Consider the following 23,683-nt stretch of genomic DNA (forward strand, 5'->3'; position numbering starts at 1 on the left):
GTGATTTTGCAGATGTGGTTTAGCAATTATACCACTGTATCAGATGTTACTTATCTCCCTGATCAAATGTGTGTACCTATCATTTGTTATTTCATTGAAGTGTTTCAATATTAGGAATTGATAAGTAATAAATCCACCAAATCAAATTGTACAATATTGAATTGCCTGTGTTTGTTCAGACAAACCTGGTGGTTTCTGGTGGTGCTTAATGAGTTAAACATATGATTCTAATTTCACATATATAAAAGGAGCTGAGGTGGCGAGTGACAAACAATTGCTCACTACCTTTTAGAAAGTCAGACTGACTATGTATTTCCTCTTGAATTACAGTTTACAGCTCTGTGAATAAAATGTAGAAAAATTCTAAAATATGGGCATTGTTTCACTTTTCTGACAACCTGAAATCTGAGTCTTTAGCAGCTGCTGATGGTGCTATCGTGTTAGCACAAATCAGGACAAAGGAGTTCCTTGCCTTGTGTGTCATATTAAGTGTGATGTACTATGAAATACATCAAACAGGTGACTCTATCTGGAGCTTTGCAGTACAACTAACTCCATTCTGTGCTTTTCAAAATTATTGAGACCATTATGGACTGAAGGGCCTGTTCCTGTACTGTATTCTTCTATGAACTATGTAACATAGAAGATGATTTTAGTAAGATTGGAGATCAAATGTAGAGCACAAAAGTGAGAAATTCAGATTGTCATACAGTAAGCTGTGTACAGATTATCAAAGACATATGGGATTCAGCCTGTAGCCATGTGTCTTTGGACACATATTGAAAGGATGTTCAAAGCAAACTGGTCTCACAACCCAAATAGGAGTTGTCATTCCCAACACACAGACAGGACCATCAGAGTTTGCATAAGGTCAAAATACATGTTCAATGTGAACTTGCAAACAAAATGTCAAGATATCAAGATTATTTAATGTCACTTCCAGTACACAAGTGTAAAGGGAAATGAAATAGTTGTAACTCCAGAGCTAATGCAGCACAAAGAGAAACACAATAAGATAACAAAACACAATAATAGCAAAACACTATAAATAAAAATGCGTAAGATAGTTTATATACATAGATTGATTGTATGTCCATAAAGTGATTCTAGACAGAGGAGTGTCTGTACATAAGGTGACTGACAGGAAATGAAGAAGTAGTGGTGGTAGGAAGTGTAGAGGATTGGATTATAGAGTGGAGGTGTTGATCAGCTTTACTACTTGTGGGTAGAAACTATATTTGAGTCTGGTGGAACTTGTGTGAATGCTAATTAGCTTCCTCCCTAATGGGAGTGAGATAAACAGTCTATGAGCAAGGTGGGAGGGATCTTTCATGATGTTACTGGTTCTTTTCCAGCACCTTTCTGTACAGTTTCTAAACTGGTGCTAGTGATGTGATGGGCAGTTTTGACTACCTGGTGTAGAATCTTCCGGTCCGCCACAGTGCAGTTTCTGTACCAGCTTACTCAGAAGCTCTGTTCTGCATATCTGTAGAGAGATATCAGTATAGATATGCATAGTCTAGCTCTTTTCAGCCTCCACAGAAGGTACAGGCATTGCTGAGTTTTCCCGATTGTGTTTTGGGACTATATTGTGCAAGATGTACTCTCTCAGGAGTTTGAAACAGCTTGCAGTTTCCATTGTAGTGCTGCCAATGTAAAGAGGACCGTGAGTGGTGTGAGTTCTCTTGAAGTCAATGACCATTTCCTGTGTCTCGTTGACATTGAGGAAGAGGTTATTTGTCTGGCACCAGGCCTCAAGCCTTTCCACTCCTCTCTCAGAGATGAGTTCTCAATAAACATCCAAGCATCTAACTGACTCAGTCCAAGAGCTCATCACATAGGAATATTACATGTGTGAGACCAAGGAACCAAACAAAACAAACTCACAGGATTCCCTATTTTTGAAACTAAACATCTGACAAATCACTCTGCTGCTGATCGAGTGGAGCTGATCGTGGTAATGTATCTTCTTCAGAAAAGCATTTGTACATTGCATAACACTCATACAGTACTACCTGTAGTCACCAAATTCAGCGTAACCCTACACATGTTATGCATTGAGATTCTTCAAGGCCACAGCTAGAAGTAGCTGCATACTTGCCACTTGATTGCCATCTGGAGTGAATGTAAATAAAGCTGCTCAGTGAAATTAAGTTCCTATATCTTCAAATTGCTGATTTTGCTTTTTGATCTGTTTGCTCCATTTACTTTTGCTCTTTTTCACTTTTTCTCCTTTGTTTCTTTCAAAATGAATTGCGAGGTCTTTGATGAAAACGAAGTGAAAAGCTGAAGTAAGCAGAAAGCTAACAGGAGTTCAACACCCACAACCAGCAGCAACTGGCACCTTGAATGAGATAAGATCAGAATCAGAAGAAAGCATATTATCACTGATTTACATGATGTAAAATTTGTTGTTTGGCAGCAATGCAAAAAAAACCCTTAATCACAAAATAAACAAATGAGTAAATACGTAGACAAATAAATCCAGAGATAGATTGATAATAATAAATAAATATACATATAAACAAATAGATAAGTAAGTAAGCAAATAAATACATAAGTAATTAAGTAAGACAAAAATAGAAATAATGAGGTACTGCTCAAGGGTTCATGGACCATTCAGAAATTTGACGGTGAAAGGGAAGAAGATGTTCCTGAATTGTTGCCTGTGGGTCTTCAGGCCTCCTCCTCGATGGTAATAACAAGAAGAGGGCATGTCCTAGACAGTGAGGGTCCTTAGTGATGGATGGCATTTTTGTATTGCACTGCCTCTTGATTATGTCATCAATGGTGGGCAGGGTTGATCAAGATAGCTGAGTCAACAACTCTCTGCAATCATGTGCATTGGAGGCTCCATACCAGATTTTGATGCAACCAGTCAGAATGCTCTCCTCTGTACATCTATGGAAGTTTGCAGGAGTCTTTGGTGACATCTTTAAACTCCTACCAAAGTAGAACTTTAGGCATGCCTTCTTCATGATTGTATCAGTGTTTTGAGTTCAGGATAGATCCTCTGAGGTGTTAATGCCCAGGAATTTGAAGCTGCTCATCTTTTCTACCACATACACTAAAAAGCAAAACTCCACTAATCAGCTAAAAAAAAAATTAGGACAGTTAACTTAATGGTTGGTTATAAGAGTGTTCCCAGAAGCAATGTTAAAGAAAAAAAAGAAGAGAGAAATTTGAGAGATGTTGAGAAATATATCCCAAGCTTGTGCCTAGTCATTTGAAAGCATAGTTGCTAAAGTTAGATGCGTTGAAGGCTAAAATTTCAGAAATTTAGATATCTCAGAACATTTTGAAAGAGTGGAGCATTACAGATATAGGGTCTTGATTGATACAAAATGGGCACGAGAGTTCGAATGCTTGAAGGGGGAGGGGAGGGGAGGTGGGGTGGGGGAGAGAAGCGAAAACTCTAACCCATAAATGGATTTTAAAAATCCTGTGCTTGAAAATTCATAAAAGTTAAAGCTTGAATTAAAAAAACATTTAAAACTTAACGCGTAACTCTTTTAAAATCTCTAGAACAACATCTAAGCGATTAAGGACATTTAAGTAAACTCAATTTTTAAAATTGTAATTTGACTTTTGCTTCCCCTTCTTGCTCACAGCTGTTACGCTGCATTCAAATGAATGGTTTTACTATGCCTGAGCTGGATTTAACCTGGCTCAGGTTCAGCAGACAGATTCCCTGGTATAATTAGTGGATAACTTCAGTAAGTTCATGCTCTGTAGCATTGGAATCAGGCTACAAAAGACCACAGAGTTCAGACAGCAAGTTTAGAACTGTAGTTGTACAGGAGTCCGAATCTTTTCAATGCTGTGGGAGCAGGGTGGGCATACTTTCCAAGAGTTTAGCAGTAGACTGTTAGAAAGTCCTATCAACTTTTGTGTCCAGTGACAGATCACCTAGAGTTCTATGTAAAACAGTGGAAGTGGGACAATGAAAGAGGCATACTAAAGAAATAAGATGCAGGTCAATTTTGTGTGAGCAGTCTTTATATTTTCAAGGGCCTTGTGCACCTACCAGTTAGTACATTGTGTTCTATTTCCAGCAGAAACTACAAGCAAGGCTGTTCTCTCTGATAAAAGGTACATAGTCAATCCAGATCAGACATAAGGGACACATTCAGATGTTAGTACAGGTCAAATCAATTCTTCAGGTTTCTTACTTCCTCTCAATCCAGGACAAGTTGATTCCATTATTATCAAAAATTGCCAAGTGCATCAGTTAATATAGCTTGCAGTTACATCTCTCTGATTTAATAAAAGTAAAATTGTAGTAAACACTAAGGGGTCACTTTATTAGACACAGAAGTGTACCGAATAAATTCTATAAGATTGCAACCTAGTGTGGTCATCTGTTGCTGTAGCCCATCCACTTCAAGGTTTAACATGTTGTGTATTCAGAGAAGCACACCACTATTATAACGCATGGTTATTTGAGTTACTGTCACCTGTTGGGCCGAATGGCCTACTTCTGCTCCTATATCCTATAGTCTTATAGTCTTCCTGTCAGCTTAAACCGGTCTGGCCATTCTTCTCTGACCTCTCTCATTTACAAGGCATTTTTATCCACAGAACTGCCACTAACTGGATTTTTTTTTGTTTGTTTTTTTTTTCTTTGCACCATTCTCTGTAAACTCTAGAGACTGTTGTGCATGAAAATCCAAGGAGGTCAGCAGTTTCTGAGATACTCAAATTACCCCTTCTGGCATCAACAATTATTCCACAGTCAAAGTCACTTAGATCACATTTCTTCCCCATTCTGATGTTTGGTCTGATCAACAACTGAACCTCTTGACCAGTCTGCATGCTTTTAATCATTGAGTTACTACCATATGATTGACTGATTGGATATTTACATTTATGAGCAGATGTACAAGTGTACCTAAGAAAGTGGCCACTGAATATAGTTGCCTAATAATATGGCACTATTGTAGTTAAGAAAATGTGTTTGTTGTTGACCTAGGATATCTATAGCTCTACAGGTGCTTGAAAATGCAAATGAAAGCATAGCAGTGTGCTCTTTGTTACCATTCTGAGTGGATTGCAGTGGACATATGGTGGCAGTGGGCCTGACAAGCTGAAGGCACTTTGGGGTCATTAGCGTCTTCTCATTCCCTAAGGCTCCCAAGCCTATCAAGGACCTGTAAGCCTAGAAAGGCATGTTAAATCTGTGATATATTATGTAATTTTGTACATGGAACTTCCTAACTTCAGAATTCCATTGGCCATGAGGCTTTGTGCCCATCAGAATTTTTGCTCACATTGTGTGCTTACAGCTTTATACCTGCTCGCTCTAAGATTGAGGAGCAAGTAAAGGAACTGAGATAGTTACACGTCGTGGATTGCGATTGGGTCATTTGTGGGTCTTGTTTCAGGACTTCTGTCAGGTGTGAATTGGGAATTTGAGGTTTGGGTCAGGTATAATTTGAAGGGGGCTTGCAATCAAGTGTTGGAAGATCAGGATAGGTTTGACTGGCTGAAGATGACCAGTGGACGGCCCTAAGGTGGGGTCACAGCTGCAGAAATTGTCAGGCAGTCTTCCTGATAAAAGATTCATATTCAGTGCAAAGACCTAATTCTCTCTCAAGTCCTGTTACAACTCACATACCAAGTAAAAGCAACTGGCTACTGTGGAAGGGGATTGAAAATATGGGTTGTATCCAAATGCCTGCCATTGGGCACAATAAAGCACCTCTGTGCAGAAACATAAGCCAAGTAAATATGCCTCTGGTACTATGTTGTGAATACAGGTATACGAGATAATAAGAGGCATAGATAGATTGGATACCCAGGCACATTAGGGTGGAAGTAGCTAATACGGGGTGGGCATAATTTTAAGATGGTTGGAGTAAATTATGGTGGGGATGTCTGAGGTAAGTTCTTAACATAGAGAGTAGTGGGTGCATGGAATATCCTGGCAAAGGTGATAGTAGAGTCAATACATTAGGGACATTTAAGAAACTCTTAGATAAGCATATATGGATGATAGAAGGGAAGGGTTAGACTAATCTTAGAGTATGTTAAAAGGGCCTATACTCCACTGTAATTTTCTATGTTCTATGTTTTATGTTCTAATACCTAATGCCTCATAGAAACTGGCTTTTCATTGAATGTAAACAAATGTTCCAAAATTTGGTAACACTTCTAGGCTGTGCTCTTCAATGATTACTCTGCTTTGGTATATATTCTTGTGTCATTTACCATCTTGTCATTAATCAGATTAAGTATTTGTGACATGTAAACTGAAGATGGCTGGTGGCGTAGTGGCATCAGTGCTGGACTACGGGGTGAGAAGTCCCGAGTTCAAATCCAGCCGGCACCCTTGCACGCTCTCCATCCATGCTGGGTTAAGAGCTGGTGATCTCTTAAAAAAGGAACTCACCCGGCAGAAGGCAATGGCAAGCAATTCCCAATACGTCAGAGCGGCATGGAAGGAAATCACCCTTTTACTGGAAAATTCCGGATGCGACATACCTACCTACTTAAACTGAAGAACCAAGTGCACATCCCATTCTGCATCATGTAACTGTATATTCTGCACTCTGTTATCACTTTTCCCTTGTACTACCTCGATGTACTGATGTGATTAAATGATCTTTAGGGATGACATGCAAAACAAAGTATCCTGGTACTTGTGACAATAATAAACCAATTTACTGTACCAATATAATGCATTTCAATATCTTTTATGCCACTTAATTATATAATAATAGTGTACACTGTGGATCTTTCTATTTATTTACTTCTCTTACATGATCACTGCTGGTATGACAATAAATTATAGAAACTAGTTTACCCAGACGACTAAGGCCTGCCCAGGTGTTACATAAAGGGCTCCTCACTGATCGGCTGGCAGTGTAGACCTTTTCCAGAATGGGTCATTCCTCCTTAGGGATGGGATCTAATTTTCTCATGATGTTTGTAGACACTGCTTCTTTATCACTCATTTTGCTTTGCATCACTTTCCTTCTTGTTGTTTGATTTCTCCTGTCTTCACATCTATTAAGGAACTGCTCTTTTGTTTTCTCCACTCCTGCTTCCTTCATATTGAACCTTCTTTATCTACAATTTAACTGTTATTGTTCAGAAATTAATGATCTGCAAAATTAACTATGGTTTTCTCTCCACAATTGCTGAATGTCCTGACGATTATTTCCAGAATTTACAGGAGTTTTTTTTTTCAGTTTTTCCAGTATCCACTGAGCTTTTCTTTAGTTTCTATCTCATTCCTCACTTTTTTTAAACAAATTCTGGAAATGGCCATCCCAAAACAAATAGATATCCTGTTGCCTGTTGAACGCCAAGCTTACCAAACCTTTGTTACCCTAAAGTTATCATGTGGCGTTTCTAGTCATTGTGTTCACTGTTCATTGATTTACACAGCCTGTTCACTTACAAGTCTTTGGCCAAGTTTCAAAATAATTAAATTGGTTGCATCTTTTTATTTCTGACATATTCTGCTGAAACTGACGAGCCAGACAGCAACAACTTGACTGATCTTCCAAATGAAAGTTGACCTGAGATGATATGATGGCGTTGACAATTCTCAAACAGGTAAAGAGAAAGATGTAAAGAACATTAGCTTCAGCATTGGGATGGAGATATGACTTGCATGCCTGAGCTGATTGTTCACCTCCATCATTTACTGAGTGTTTTTGTCTGCTGCATGTACTGTAACATCAGCTTCTTTGTTGTTGTCCCACAATGAAGATTATGTCTGCCGTATCTATATGTGGATAGAATTCACATGTAATTTGGGGAGCAAATCCTCACTTTTAGGCAGGAGACCATTCAGAATGTTGCAATGCCAGACTTCATAAATAGCTTTTTGCGACCTCATTAAAACTTCTGATTCCTTTGACCCAGATGGATATTGAAAAACCCTTCTTAAATCTAGCTGCCAATGTAATTTTTTTTTCTCTTTCTTATGCTTGAAACAGCTTACAATAGAACCTACGTGAAGACCAGTATCAGACATCAGATTGCATCCTTTCTCGGCTTAACTGTTTGACCTCACATCCATCAAACCTTCTGAGAGATGGAATTAACCTTCAGATCTAATGGGAAACTGTTCAACCCTAAGGCGACTATAACCCAGAATCAAGGTTGCCCAAACATTAGCAGTTGTGCTGTTTCAAGCAGACAACATTTTCTTTTATGTACCTCCGGAGGCCAAGCTGCAAGCTGTCATCAGCTTGTTCAGTGAAGCATATGAGAGGTTTGGACTTACACTCACCTCCACCAATCCTCTGCTAACTTCAGCCCACTCCCCATAGCATCACCTTGTGGGAAAAAAAAGTAGACATTCATCTCACACTCATCTCCTAGCAAAGGCAAATATTGATGATGAAATTCAACATCAACTTCATGTAATAGCACCAATACAGCTTTTATCTAATTGGGTAGTTTTAGATTAAACCCTTAGATCAGCTTAAAGCACAGCATCAACAGGACAGTGGTAATTTCAGTCCTTCTACATGCTTCTGAGACCTAGGGTACCTAGACAGGAGTTTCATGGAAAAATACCACCAAAATCCTTCAAGGTCAGTGGCAGGACAAGTGAACCAATGTCAGTGTCCTCTCACGGCTGATGGTGAGGAATATTGGACCCAGGTTGGAGAAGGAGATTTCAGGGTAGTATTGGGAATACTGAGTTGAAGTACTGGGAGAAAACAAGAGTCCTGTGTAAACAGTAGAGAGTGCACACCACTTCACCAACTGCCCACCTGCATATCTTGTCAAAACACTCCTTCTCTATTTCTGGAAAGATCATTAGCCCATTCAACAATTCAGAACCCACATGATTAGAATAGAAGCAAGTTACCTTTAAGCTTACCTAAAAAGAAAGTAAGTACTTTCATTATGTAAGCACATTTCAATTTGAAAATATACAGTATTCATTATGTAGTTTAGCAATAAAGATGTCAAACTCATGATTGAAATCATCAGAGAAAATAATTGGGGATTTGGCAGCAATCCATCAAACAATATTTTCGTTTCCGACTTCAGCCCAAAACATCAGTAAATCCTTTCCTCCAAAAGATGCTGCTTGACCTGCTTAGTTCGTCCAGAAGATTGTTTTATTGCTCCCGATTCCAGCATGTGCAGTCTCTTGTGTCTCTAAAGAACATTTTGTATTGGATCACAACGTGACGGGTGTGGTGACCTCCTGTGAAGTGAGGTCAAATTGTATTGATCTAGGCTTTCTGGAAATTGCAGCAATCCCATGGAGGCACTTGCCAAAATTATGTTTCCTCTAGCTGGACAACCTAAAACTTAAAGGCCTAGCCTAGACTCACAATAAGGGGTCATGTGTATAAACTTCCTCAAGCAGAGGCTGGTAACCCTTCGGAATGCTCCAACTCTTGGGGCTGTGGCTACCAAGTCACTGTATTCAAGGCTAAAGTTAATATGTTGTTGAATTCCATGGATATCAGAATTGAAAGGAAACTGGATTTTAGGCACAGGGATCAGGTAAAGCTTAAAGGCCACAATCCTGCTCCTATTTCATATGTTCATATAAGATGACCATCTCTTGAAAAAGTAAGCACAGCTGCAGGGTAACCATGCTGAATCAGACTTGCTCTGCACTTCTGTAGTTTAGTTCTTTAAATCTACTGAGTCTTTATACTGGCTGCTCGTGCACCATAACCAATGATAAATAAATATTCACATAACATTTTAAATACATTTAAAGCACTATTTGTGTGAATATTGGTAGCCAGTTTTTGGCACGTAACTCAGCCTTGGTACTTGTGCTTTGTTCCATATATATAACACTTAAGCTACTAAATGATTCCTTGTAACAGGTTTATCAGACACACTGGCTACATGGCTTCTCAGCAATCTACTCAGATGTGTTAGCTTGAGAGCTCCTGAATGTGTATGGGAAGCTTCTGAATTTGCTTCATCCAGACCAATGCTCACTGACTAATAAAGACTCCTTTCAACCTAGTACCCAGCTACTTGACACATAGCCTATGGGACAGCTGGCCTTACCTGGCTGGTCAGTTAAAGTGAGATAGATGCAATGCAATGGAGAGGAAACAGGAATGAAATGGCTATTGATGTCGTGAGTTGAAATGACTTCCTTCTCTGCTGTGAGAATTCAAACCTCCTTGAAGATGCTGTTCAGCTGTTTCAGTGCAGCACACTGCACTTATCCTGGCCTTGTTCTATAACATCAAAATATTTTTTTTTCTCTTGGAAAATACATCTGCTTTTTTATGCACTTTTCCCTGTACAGTGAACAACAATACCTTCATCTGATGACTAGAAGTAAACTAGAAATCTTAATTAATCCCAATTATGTTTAACAACCTCGGAAGAATGCAACAATAGTAACGTAAGCTAAATCTACAGTGCTCCTTAGCAAAACCAAGATTGTTGTGTCATGTCAGCAGGCATTTTACATTTGCTGCAATATTTAGCAGTAGACTGTATTGTGCATCACAATCCTGGTGAGTGTTTGTTTTCATAATAAACATTTCCTGCATTATTGTTGGAAATTCAATAATGTTTTCTCTCACCATCAATGCTGCCCTCACCTGCACTTCCTCCATTTCCCACACATCTGCCCTCATTGCAACTTCTTGCTGCCATAACAGGGATGGAATCCCCCCTGTTCATATCTACCACTCCACGAGCCTTTGTATCCAGAAACACACACAAAATGTTGCAGCAACTCAGCAGGCCACGCAGCATCTATAGAGAAGAGTACAGTTGACGTTTCAGGCTGAAACCCTTCGGCAGGACGTCAGCCCGAAATGTCGACTGTACTCTTTTCCATAGATGCTGCCTAGCCTGCTGAGCTCCTCCAGCATTAAGCTCTTCCAGTATTTTGTCTGTGTTGGTTAGATTTCCAGCATCTGCAGATTTTCTCTTGTCTTTGTATCCAGAACATCATTTTCTATAACTTCTGCCATCTAAAGCAGGATCCTACTGCTAAGCACAACTTTCCCTCACTCCCTTACCCCCAACTCTCTGCTTTCCATAGGGATCACTCTCCATATGAGTCCCTTGTCCACTATCTCTCCCCACTGATCTTCCTCTTGGCACTTATCTAGGAAAACTCCATCTCTTCATAAAGCAGCCTGTGGAATTTTTTGAATCTGCCTGAACTGATAACTTGACAGAGGCTATTGTATAATACCACATGATAAAGGTAGAACTTCAATTGTGTAATACCTTATCAACCTTGAATAAACATATTGTACAGGATTATACCCTCAAATTCTGGATAGGGGTAGTTTAACCTACGGTTTTGAAACTCAAAGATGAGATTAATGTACAGACAAGCCAACAGCTCAGAATACGTGCATCAATTGAAGCTTGAAAAATGATGCTTTCAGCTGATAAACTGATATTTAGGAAAATCTAAGACAAGTTTAAAAACTGAAGAAATGTGCTAACAGGGCAGCATTATTGTGCAAGTTCGTCCTGCTGCTACACAGTTCCATTTCCAGCGTTTCAGTTCCGTCCTGATCTCCAGTGCTGTCCGTGTGGATTTAGTACTTTGTCCCTGTAACCCTGCTCCGATTTCCTCCCACATCCCAAAAGATGCAAGTTGGCAAACTAATTGGTCGATGTAAATCAGGTGGCAGGAGAATCTGATGTTGGGGAGAGATGATGAGCATAGTAATTAAAAATTGGGAATAGTACAGATGGGTTTTTGCTGCTTCTTGTTTGGCATAGGCATGAGAGGTCCAAGAGGTCCTGTCTATGGCTCTAATTGAATTGGCAGTAAGGAAATGCAACACAAATTTAAACATGTATCTTTGGGAATGTTCACTTATATTATGTGCTCCTTGTGGGCCATTGCAAAATAAATTACAGCACTTTTCATTCAAAGAACTTATCCCTTTTATCATTTACTTACCTTTTCAACATCTCAAACCACCAAGAGATGAGAAAGCAGATTGCTGATTGGAACCCAAGGTTCTGCCAAACCCATTTTACAACTGTTCAGAAGGAAATCCCCAAGATTATGTTATCTCAGATCATCCTTTTCTAAGGCCATCCAAGATAATTTAATGAATAAAGTGAGAGATTGCCGATCTTAGAATTATCTTAAGTACATCCAGTCAGAGGGAGTGAATCACTTACCTTCAGAAAACCCCTCTAAATTTCATTCCATTATATGGGGTGGAACAGTTTGTCTGCTAACATCTACAAGGACAAAATAAAATGTTTCCATACAATGGACAAATATTACAAAAGTATTTTCTCCTGCTATGTCAGCAGACATTAACATGTTTGCTGTAAATAGCTGACACCTCTATTAAAAGAGAAGACAACAAAATTACACCCCTTAATGTCACACAGCATATAATGTTATTTTAAGATATTTGTAGAGTGGTTTGATATGCCTAAGCTACAAACTACACTAACTTTTGTGTGAGATGTTTCAAGACAGGGACAAGTCAGATATTGCAATAAATTCCTTTTTCTATAATTGCACAACTTATATTCCCTTAATTATATTTAAAGAAAATTGCATTATAAAAATGATTTTGAGATCATGAGTGATAGGAAACAGGCTTTAACTATTACAAGATTATCCAAAAGTGTGAAGAATAATCTACTGTGAAACAGATTTATTGTTAATCAAATCAACAGCAAGCTATGAAGTGAGCAGCATTCATGCATTCACAGTCAGCATAGCTTTCTCAAACAGCTGCCAAGCAAATGGAAAGAAAAGTGGCAAACAGCCAAGTAACCAAGAACCTGGCACTTGGTGATAAACATGTTCCCACAATAAAACAAATCACAAAACTACAGATGCGTGTTCTTTCGTGTGCATATAAAAATCCACAGTTGATTATTTGTATTGATGGTCACGTAAGTTAATACAAACTAGCAGAAAGAAAATCTAAACTGATCCATGTTAGGCTGCTGTCTATCAACACCATGGCACTGTCATGTGCATTCTATATTTTATAACTTCCTGGATTTATTTGGCAGTTCAGACCTACAGATCATCGGAAATCTGATCCATTTTTAAACAGAAAAGTGACTATATCTAACTGCTGCACAGGAAAAGGATTCTCACATTTCAGAACATAACAGAAGTGAACGTTACATTTTGGATGTTTAAACCTATTGACTTGTGAGCGGCGAGTAAGGCAAAAAATACTTCTCAGTCACTGTAGACTTCATGCAGATGTATATGACGGGAGTACAGCTATCTACAGAATCGATATTTGTTAAAATAGTTAGGGCAAACCAGGGTTCTACTATACATTGTAGGGCAAGGTATATTTAAATATTGTGGATTGCCTAAAGTTCGAAGGAACTATCGCTTTTGCTTGCATGATGTGAGAGTTGTTAACTTTTATAGATGTCTCTATTGCACTGAACTGAGTAATATTAACAGCTGGATGCATGTTTTAATATTTATAATACTTAATCTGGAGGTTTTAATATCTATAATACTTACTGTGGATGTTATACATTCATGGCAAGCATATATAACCTCCAAGGTAAGTATGTTCTGTGATATAACTTTTAAATTTAGCAAACATAGAGTGCATAGCATCACAGCTGGGATTCATATTGAAGCTGGTACTTTATTTTTCCATTCTTTCAGCTGTTGTCTGTAAAATTGAAATGTTTCATTGAGATATATTACACCATCATCATCCCGCGGAAACTGGAACTGGCAGAGATGTAGCTTCTAAATGCTAAGCTTGCCTTCTGCCTGCCAACTTCAGTTTCCATGAGTAGATCATCATGTACTATCATCAAAATATCCCATTATTAATAATCTCTGTCAGAAAATATGGAAGGGAAAATGACTAGCACCAACAGGATTGGTAAAGATAAAGATTAGCTTTATTTGTCACATGTACATTGAAACAAACAGTGAAATACATCATTGGCGTCAATGACCGGTAATCCAAGCATGTGGTGGGGGCAGCCGTAAGTGTAACATGCTTCCAGTGCCAACATAGCATACCACAGCTTACTAACCCTAACCTCTACATCTTTGGAATGTGGGAGGAAACTGGAGCACCCAGAGGAAACCCACATGGTCACAGTGAGAAGCTCCTCATAGACCGCGGCAGAAATTGAACCTGTATCACTGGCATTGTAAAGTGTGACACTAACTGCCATGGTATTATGTTGCTATTATGAAATACCAGTTCACTTTGATTGGAATATGCTTATCAAAAATGCATCTGAGCAGGTGTTGCTCAACCAAAGATATGAAAAGTCTCAGTGGAAAATAGCTTTATATCTGATATATCAATCCAGTTGTAGATTTGTTCTGGGTTTTGAATTACATACTACTGCAGTATCCTCAGGCATTATTACTGATTGAACAGTTAAGTATACTTGTATCTGGGAGCAGACATTAATCCAGATCAATTCTGCAAGCTAACTGGCCAAATAACTAGGTAGTTTTGCCTTAGTAAGCATCTTAATACAATTTGCTGACAAGCAGAATGCTTCTAACTTGTATATACTTCTGCAGAATACTTGAGGTTCCTGACATTGGCTGTTATCAAGCCATTCTCTAGATTTAGGGCTAAGTATCATGACAAAGTTCAAAAACAATCTGAACATAGGATCAGATAAATGGAAACACCCACCAAAAAATGTTATAGTTCTTTGAGGTATGTATGCTGAGAAAGTCATACTCCATTGGAAACATTAACCTTACCACCAACATTGTGGAGGCAGTACTGTTGTCAACAATTAGTGGTAGTTTTTGGCAATGGATTTCTAGGCAATTATGCTTAGGATCCGGGAGAATACAAAACAAGAACTTAATACCTAGAACTGGGAGATGTAATTAACCGAGAAGTAGAATGAATGAGTGATTTATAAAATCCACCTGAATTTTAAGGTTACTTTATATCCATGAAATTATTCCTTGTTATTATTTCTGATGCTTGAGGACAAACCATAACATGGTTTATGGAGATAAGTAGAAAGTATTTGGTGCAAAATTACACAAAGCTATTTTTGTAGTTCTTAGAAACCTGGGATATGTTCAGACTATCTTCTAACAAATATGAACTTCCATTTGCATGGTTATTTGTCACACTTTTACCTCAGCATTTAATATTATAATGGTTGATGTAACCATTTATTATCAAAATTTCCAATGTGATCTATTCTGACCATAGAAATGATTCTGTTTAACAGGTAATAGCAATTTCTTTATCATTACTCCTGAATTTTATCAGCTTTGAAGAAAAAGTAATTCCTGCTCTATAAATGTGTTGAAAACTCCTCTCCTAAAGTATCTCATGTTTATTCATAACTGTTTCTATTAAATAAAACTTCCTTTAATATGTGTTGAAGCTGTGCTCCCTATCTATTTGGCTTACCAATTAAAACCCAGAAATAACAGACTTAAAAGTTGACGCACTATGTCACCAAACTCACCACTGCAGGAAAATCTCTGTCATTATATCCACAATCCTTGGTGCATGTAATTTTTATTTCTCACCATATCAAGATCTAAGATATTGGATTGCATCTTTATCCAGGCTTGTGATAAGCATCTAGTATTTTGCAACATTGAAAGCAAAGGGTCAAGACGTTTACAAGCAGTGGAAGAAGGGCTTTCCTGACCTTTAGTAAGATATATGACAACAGCGTAGAGGGGGAGCTGAGAGTATGCATTCTTGGGTAACCATGAGCAGTTGGAGGGAGGGAAGTCCTGCGGCTGGCAGCATTAGTTTATAAGTTTCTATTTCGAACTCTGAAAACATTGAATTAATTGTTTTGTGATTGGTCCCTGGGAAAATACTGCCTTCCTTGAATAAATATCGGAGTTGCAAAAATAAATATACAGGTTCTACTCTGCGTCTCTACCTCTCTTGAATGGTAAATAAACAGAAGCCTACTTTATGAGGATTTCAGCATAGTCATGTAGCAACTTTTATAACTCATGAAATTGGCTGGGCAAGAGAAATTGCAACTAAGATCCTTTATAAATGGCAGTATTTCTTTCAACCAAACATTTCCAGAGATGATTTCAAATAAAATGATTTATTTCAAAATCCAAATTTTTTACCAGAACAACTATATAGTTTATATTCTTATCAATTTAGAATCAATTAAGAACGCACATATAGCTTCGAAGTAATTTCATTTTGCAAGAAGTAACATTTCCCTGAGTGGTGAGTTGTTTTTGAACAGTAGGATAGTGTCCTTTTCTGCCCCCTTTCCACCTCCCAGTATAACATATTATGAAAGTAAAACATTTATTTGCAAACTATTCAAATATATAATCAAGTTTACATTTCTGAACTGGGATATCTTTATGAATAAAGCTACACTTCTCTTTCCCACAAGCAAAAAATAATAACCGATCGGAATTTGAACATGAATAATGAAAAGCAATCACAGGTGCATGATTCATGCTGTTATGTGGAGATCATTTCTATTATCTCCATGGACATAAGCTCAACGTAGGGAGGAGCCTATAGCAGACCAGGAAGGAAATTGTTATAAAAATTTTTGCGTTACACAAAGAGTTGAATGCACCATGCAAGGGCTAGCTTTATACACGATGAACTCCAGGTGCCATTCTGGCTAAACTGTCTCTCTGTGTCTGAGATATTCTTCTGAAGCAGTCTTGAGTTTCTCTTTCTATGGTGGTATCTGTTCCCTTGGCAACAAGTAAGTAAGTAAAAAATGTTTTATTTAATTGAAGGTGGAGCCATAAGAAAGAACTTTGTATGACTTTGTATGGTTCCCCTCAACATTAATGTAGGAGCAATTTCTCTAAAGTGCCAGTGAATTTGGGCCACTTTGCTTTGAGAAGTAGATTAAAAACTATCTGAATAAACCTCTGAAGATAAAGTCTAAAGTTGCTTAAAATAATATCAGAAAACAATAGTGCAGAAATTGCTAGAAATTACATAATTAGTTTAGCTAGTTGACATTGATTTGTCCTGGGGATTGCAGGGATTCTGCAATCCACAGAATGCTAACTGAGCTACAGGTTGTGGCAAATGTGACGGGATAGGTGTTTCATTGGCCTAGCATGCTGGGTCTAATACCATGTACTGTATCCAAAAGGAAAGCCTCCTACCCAGGGTCCCTTACCTCCCTAACTTCTGTCTCGCACATCATTAAACAATTACTATAATTGTGGTACAATAACATGTTTTTAAATACATTTAGATGAGTGCATCAATAGGAAAGGTTTAGAGGCAAATGGGTCAAATGCAGGCAAATAGGACCAGCTGAGATGGGCGCCTTGGTCAGCACAGATGAGTTGGGCTAAAGAGCAAGTTTTCATGCTACGATACTGCATGGCTCCACGATTTAATGGATTCATGATCCAAGTAGTGGGGAGGCTGTGCTGCTTGATCTGATAACTGTTCTCTGCATTTCCTGGTTTTATTTCACATTCCCAGCATCAGAGGTTTGTTCATCACAACTGCTAGGACCAAAATGTTCTTGCTCCATGGTATTTTTCAAGTGGAACCCTCTTCCAGTCCTTATACATATCCAGTTTATTTTCCTCTAACGCCTCCTCCAGATAATGCAAGTGTTGCCCTCAAGCCCTTTGGCCACATTGATTATAATCAGTGGCACCTAGAACAATTGAAAGTAATTTAAATAATTAATAGTAAACTTTATGAAAACATAATAGATGTACTTAAAAATTCACCCAACTCTTACTTGGACATTAATGTTAAGTTTATTTCTCTTTCCACAAATGCTGCATGAACTGCTGTGTCTTTCCAGCATTGTCTGATTTACAATCACATTCTTTCTTGGAAATCGGATTGCATTTCTTTGTTAATATTTGGTATTGTTCAGCAGCAATCCATGCTTGTTTACACTACCAAAAAGTGCAAAATGAAAGGCATTTAAAGCTGCATAAGTGCAACTAACATGAAACATGTATTGAAACAGGATCTAGATGGACTTAGGCTCAGCTGATTCCAGTTTCCCAGCCTTTGCTATACAGTAATCACATAATATTGTCTGCTTTAAAGGCACACTACCAAAGCAGGCAGAAAACAGCTGTGCACATAAAGGGTGCCATAACAGAGAGAAAGGATGCAGGACAGATAAGACCATAATATAAAGGAACAGAATTAGGCCTTTGCCCCATCAAGTCTTCTCTGCCATTTCATCATGGCTGATCCATTTTTGCTTTCAGCCCCAATCTCCTACCTTCCCCTTGTATCCCTTCATGCCCTGACCAATCAAGAAATTATCAACCTCTGCTTTAAATATACTTTAACACTTGGCTTACACAGCTTCCTATAGCAAAGAATTCCACAGATTCACCACTCTCTGGCTAAAGAAATTCCTGTTCTAAAAGGATGCTCCTCTATTCTGAGGCTGTGTCCTTTAGTCTTAGACACCCAACAGAGGAAGCATCCTCTCCACATCCACTCTATAAAGGCCTTTCACCATTCAACAGGTTTCAATAAATTCACCCCTCATTCTTCTAATTTCCAGTGAATACAGGCCCACAGCCATCAAACGCTCTACATATGACAAGCTGTTTAATCCTGGAATAATTTTCGTGAACCTTCTTTGAACCCTCTCCAGTTTCAGCACATCTTTCTAAGATAAGGGGCCCAAACCTGCTCACAATTATCCAAGTGAGGCCTCAACAGTGCTTTATAAAGTCTCAACATTACATCCTTGCTTTTATATTCCAGTCCTCTTGAAATTAATGCCAACATTGTATTTGCCTTCCTCACCAGAGACTCAACCTACAAATTAACCTTTAGAGAATCCTACACAATAATTCCCGTCTTTTTGTACCTCAGCTTTTTGTATTTTCTCTCCACTTAGAAGATAGTCAACCCTTTCATTTCTTCTGCCAAAGTGCAGACCATACACTTCCTGACACAGTATTCCATCTGCCATTTCTTTGCCCATTCTCCTAATCTGACTAAGTCCTTCTGTAGCCTCTCTACTTCCTCAAATCTACCTGGCTCTCCATCTATCTTCATATCGTCTGCAAACTATGCAACAAAGCCATCAATTCCATCATCCAAATCATTGACATGTAACGTAAGAAGAATCGGTCCCAACACAGATCCCTGTGGAACACCACTAGTCACATGTAGCCAACCAGAAAAGGCTCCCTTTACTCTAACTCTTTGCCTTCTGCCAATCAGCCACTATCAATGCTAGAATCTTTCCCGTAATACCATGGGCTCGCAGCTTGTTAAGCATCTTCATGTGTGGCACCTAGGCAAAATCTTCTGAAAATCCAAGTACACAACATCAATCGTTCAATAGTTCAATAGTTCCATTTAATATCACAGAAAGATATACAATTAAAAAAACTGAAATACTGTTTCTTCACAGACATCCACAAATACAGAAGAGTGCCCCAAAGAATGAGGGACTGTTAAAACAATGTTGTATCATAGGAGAGAACAGAATATCAGAACAGTGGATCAGCTGTCAGAGACTGTGTCATTGGCTTACTCAATTAGTTGTGCTCTCTCTCTCGTTGGTGGGTGAGAGATTGTTGCCGATTCTTGGGTCACAAAACTCAGAAAAAAAGCGTCATAGCAGACTTTCATCACCATAAATCAGTGAGTTGTTTTGTTATGTCTCCTCTCTCTCTGTGAACGAGGACATCTTTTTTTTCCTTTATTAGGGGGAGAGAGGGGGAGAGAGAGAGTGTGAGAGAGACAGAGGGGGGGTGGGGAAGAGAGAGAGAGCTTGCAGCTTGTTGAATTGTCAGGTGAATGATTAGTTTTTGTTGTACGGCAGATCATGGTCTTTACTGGGGTCTTTGCTACTGTATGCCTGGTGGGTGGAAGGTACTGCTGATTGTTTTGCAGAAATGGAGTAGGATTGGGTGAGGGCCATTACTTCGCTGCTGCTTTTGTGTGGGTCTGTATATATAACCCCCATCAGGGTCCTTTTACCCTTGCAGTTCCTTAGCTGTATCCACAACAGTGACAAGAGTCCTTGATGAGCATGGTTTGGACCCAGGTGCTGGAGTGTCCAAACCAAGGATTGAAACATGGTATCAAACTGGATCAAGATCTGAGCTCAAAACAAATGCTAGATGATATCACCAGTAGGGCTTACAATTAAGCACCGAACCTCAGTTCAGGTGCTCTTTAAATATTCAATTCTTGACTCCCAAAACATGATTGCTAATTAGCAGGATTGTTCTGAACCCTTAAAGGGGGTGCACCAGCTATCCATACTGCTGAGAGTTAGACCGTCTAAATCCCGGAAGCAGACACGTCTCGTAACAGGACCCCTTCCCCTATGGCCGACTCCTGATGGCCCTGGCTGCTCAGAGAGGTTGTGATGGGAGTCCTTGGTGAGAGCCAACTCCAAGATGTCTCTTTCAGGCACCCAGTGCCTCTCCTCAGGTCCAAATCATTCCCAGTCCATGAGGTATTGCTGAACACCCCAAACAGTAAGTGAGCCAAAAGTTTTCTCACTGTGAAGACCTGTTCCCCCTTAGTGGATCATGGCAGGGTTGATGGTTGTAGGGGCTAAGGGGCTGGTGCAGACAGGTTTTAATTTTGAGATGGGGAAGGTGGGATTTATTTTTAGGGTCTTGGAGAGCTGTAAGGTTCGGGTTTACTTTCCTCGGGATTTTGAAGGGTCCAATGAACTTGGGAGGCAACTTTCTAGATTCCACCTGAAGAGGCAAATCATGAGTGGACATCTGGACCTGTTGACCAGGCTCTAAAGCCAGTCTTGTCTTCTCCTTCAGTTTGTCTTGGTCTCCACTTTCCTGGTCAAGGCTAGCAAAATCTCTCTTGTCCTAATCCACCTTTGCTTATAGCATTGGATGAGATCTTCCGCCACAGGGACCCCAACCTCGGCCTCCTGTTCTGGAAAGAGAGGCTGAGGAAACCAAACTGGCATTTGAACAGTGACATCCCATGCGCCGAATGTTGTAATATGTTGTGGGTGACCTTAGCCCACATCAAATGGTCGCACCACTCATCAGGTCTTTCCAAGGCCAAGCATCTTAAAGTATGTTTTAGATCATGGTGGTCTGCTCCATCTGGCCATTAGACTGAGGGTGAAATCCAAAGGGAATGCTGAAGGGTTTTGGCCCAAAATGTTGACTAGACTCTTTTCCTAGATGCTGCCTGGCCTGCTGAGTTCCTCCAGCATTTTGTATCTATTACCCCTATCAGCTTCCAGAAATGAGTGACTTGTGGACCGCGATCCGAGACAATGTCCACTGGGAATCCATGGATCCTGAAGACCTGGACAAAGACATTTCAGCCATCTCTGCTGCAAATGGTAACTCCTCCAAGGCAATGAACTTGCAGCTTTCAAAAACCGGTCGACAATTACCATGATGACCCTCCTCCCCTTGGATGGCAGAAGACCCATGAATAACTCTATGGAGGCATGTGCCCATGGTCTTTCTGGAACAGGTCGGGGGTGGAGGAGCCCTTGAGGTTAGGTACGGAGCTCCTTGCCCCAGGTACAGACCTCGCATGCCTGCATGTACTGCCGATCTTTCTCCATCATTCTGGGCCAGCAATACCTCCTCTTGATAAACTCGAGGGTCCTGGCAATCCTTGGGGGAGTGGTCATTCTCGTCAAATGTCCCATTTGAGTACCTGGGACTGGGCAGAACAAACAGCCAACCGGGAGGGCCATTCTGAGGAATCTTCCTTTGCGCCTGGACCTTGCAAACAAGTGTGTCGACTCCCCAGTGAATTGGCACTACAACCCTGGCTTGGGGCAAAATGGTGATAGGCTGCTTCTCTCATTTTAGTTCTTCAAACTGACGGGACAAAGCATCTTGCTTCTGGTTCTTTGACCTCTATGGATAGGTCAAGATGAAATCAAAGCAGTCAAAGAACAAAGACCACCTGGCCTGACTAGAATTCAGCCTCAGAGCCTCCTAAATATAAGCAAGTTTCCTGTGGTCAGTCCAAGTGACAAAAGGTTTCTTGGCCCCCTCTAGCCAGTGACACTATTACTCCAAAGCTAACTTAACAGCAAGAAACTCCCAGTACTTAACATCATAGTTCTTCTCTACCAGGAATAGATGCCTGCAGAAGAATGCACATGGGTGCAGCTTACCGTCCTAAGGTGATTGTAAGGATAAGACGGCACCCACTCTGATGACTGAGGCGTTCACCTCTACAATGAAGGGAATGTCTGGGTTAGGAGAACCCAAAATGGGAATTGTTTTGAACCACTGTTTAAGCTCTGCCTCTCTTCAGTAGTCCAGACAAAAGGACCTGTGGATTTCTTCGTTAGCATCCTCAGCAGAGCTGCTACCAAGCTGAAGTTCCTGATGAACTCCTGGTACAAGTTTGCAAACCCCAGGAATCGTTGGATTTGTTTGATACTGGATGGTGGTGGCCAGTCTCTGACTGCCTGGGTCTTGGTAGGGTCCATTTTTAAATTGCCATTGGAGATGATTAGTCCCAAAAGTGAAACAGTCATCACATGAAATTCAGACTTGAATGCACGCAGCATTCGGAATAAGGTCAATGAGCTTGTAACAGTTTCAGATTGGCAGGTATGATGTTGTAGGCATCACTGAATCATGGCTGAACGAAGATTATAGCTGAGAACTTAATGTCCAAAGATACACATTGTATCAAAGAGATAGGCAGGAAGGCAGAGGGGGTGGCGTAGCATTGTTGGTGAAAAGTGAGATTAACCCATTAGAAAGAAGTGACATAGGGTTGAAATGTGTTAAACCATTGTTGTTTCAAGGTGCTGTCAACCATGCCAGCTTCCGGAATTTAGACACTCTAACTCTCCATAGTACGGGTGGCTGGTGCAGCCCCTTTAAAAGTTCAGGATGATCCTGCTAATTGGCAATCATGTTTTGGGCACCAAGAATTGAGTACTTAAAGAGCACCTCAACTGAGGTTTGGTGCTCAATCGTAAGTTCTACTAATGACATGGTCTAGCATTTGTTTTGTACTCAGTTCTCAATCCAGTTTGATACTGTGTTTCAATCCTTTACTCCTGTATTCACCCTTTTTGATTTTGTCTGCCTTTTATGTTGCAACTCATCCTGTTGACTGCAATCTTGCCCTATCATCAGCCTTTCCTTGCTAGGAGTCTCAATACACACTGCCTCTGTTTGTAAATCAACAATGTCAGCATCAGCACTATCACTCCAGTTCCCATCTCCTTGCCAATTAGTTTAAATCCATCCGAGCAACTCCAGCCAACATGCCCGCAAGGATAATGGACCCCCTCAGGTTCAGGTGTGACCCATCCCTTTGTACAGCTCATACCTCCTGCAATGATCCATAAATCTGAACCCCTGCCCCCTGCACCAGTTCCTCAGCCACGCATTCATCTGCCAGATCATCCTGTTCTTATTCTCACTGGCACACAACGCAGGCAGCAAGCTAGCATTTACTAGATTGGAGGTTCTGTTTCTCAGCTTTCTACCTAGCTCCCTAAAATCTCTCTCCAGGACCTCCTCACCTTTCTACCTATGTCATTGGTGCCAATATGCACCAAGACTTCTGGCTGTTCACCCTCACTCTTGGGGAAGGCACTAACACGATCTGAGATATCCCTGATCCTGGCACCAGGGAGGCAACATACCATCTGAGTTTCTCTATCGCACCCACAGAACCTTGACTCTATTCCTCTGACTATGGAACACTGCAGTCATATTCACCTCTCTGGTCTTCTGAGCCACAGCACCATTGAGGGTAGGTCACCCCCCTCAATGGTATCTGAAATTGTATACTAATTA

The 23,683-nt window shown here is 40.0% G+C and overlaps 1 long non-coding RNA gene across 1 annotated transcript in view; it reads left to right on the forward strand.

Annotated features, from left to right (window-relative positions):
• LOC140194747 (uncharacterized) overlaps positions 1–23,683 on the forward strand; it is a 104,219-nt gene that overhangs the window by 76,601 nt on the left and 3,935 nt on the right. Inside the window, exon 2 of the long non-coding RNA XR_011885286.1 lies at positions 7,488–7,563. This is a non-coding gene — a long non-coding RNA (uncharacterized lncRNA). The remainder of the gene's footprint in view (positions 1–7,487; positions 7,564–23,683) is intronic.

This window comes from Mobula birostris, chromosome 3 (genome assembly GCF_030028105.1).
Source record: "Mobula birostris isolate sMobBir1 chromosome 3, sMobBir1.hap1, whole genome shotgun sequence".
NCBI lineage: Eukaryota > Metazoa > Chordata > Chondrichthyes > Myliobatiformes > Myliobatidae > Mobula > Mobula birostris.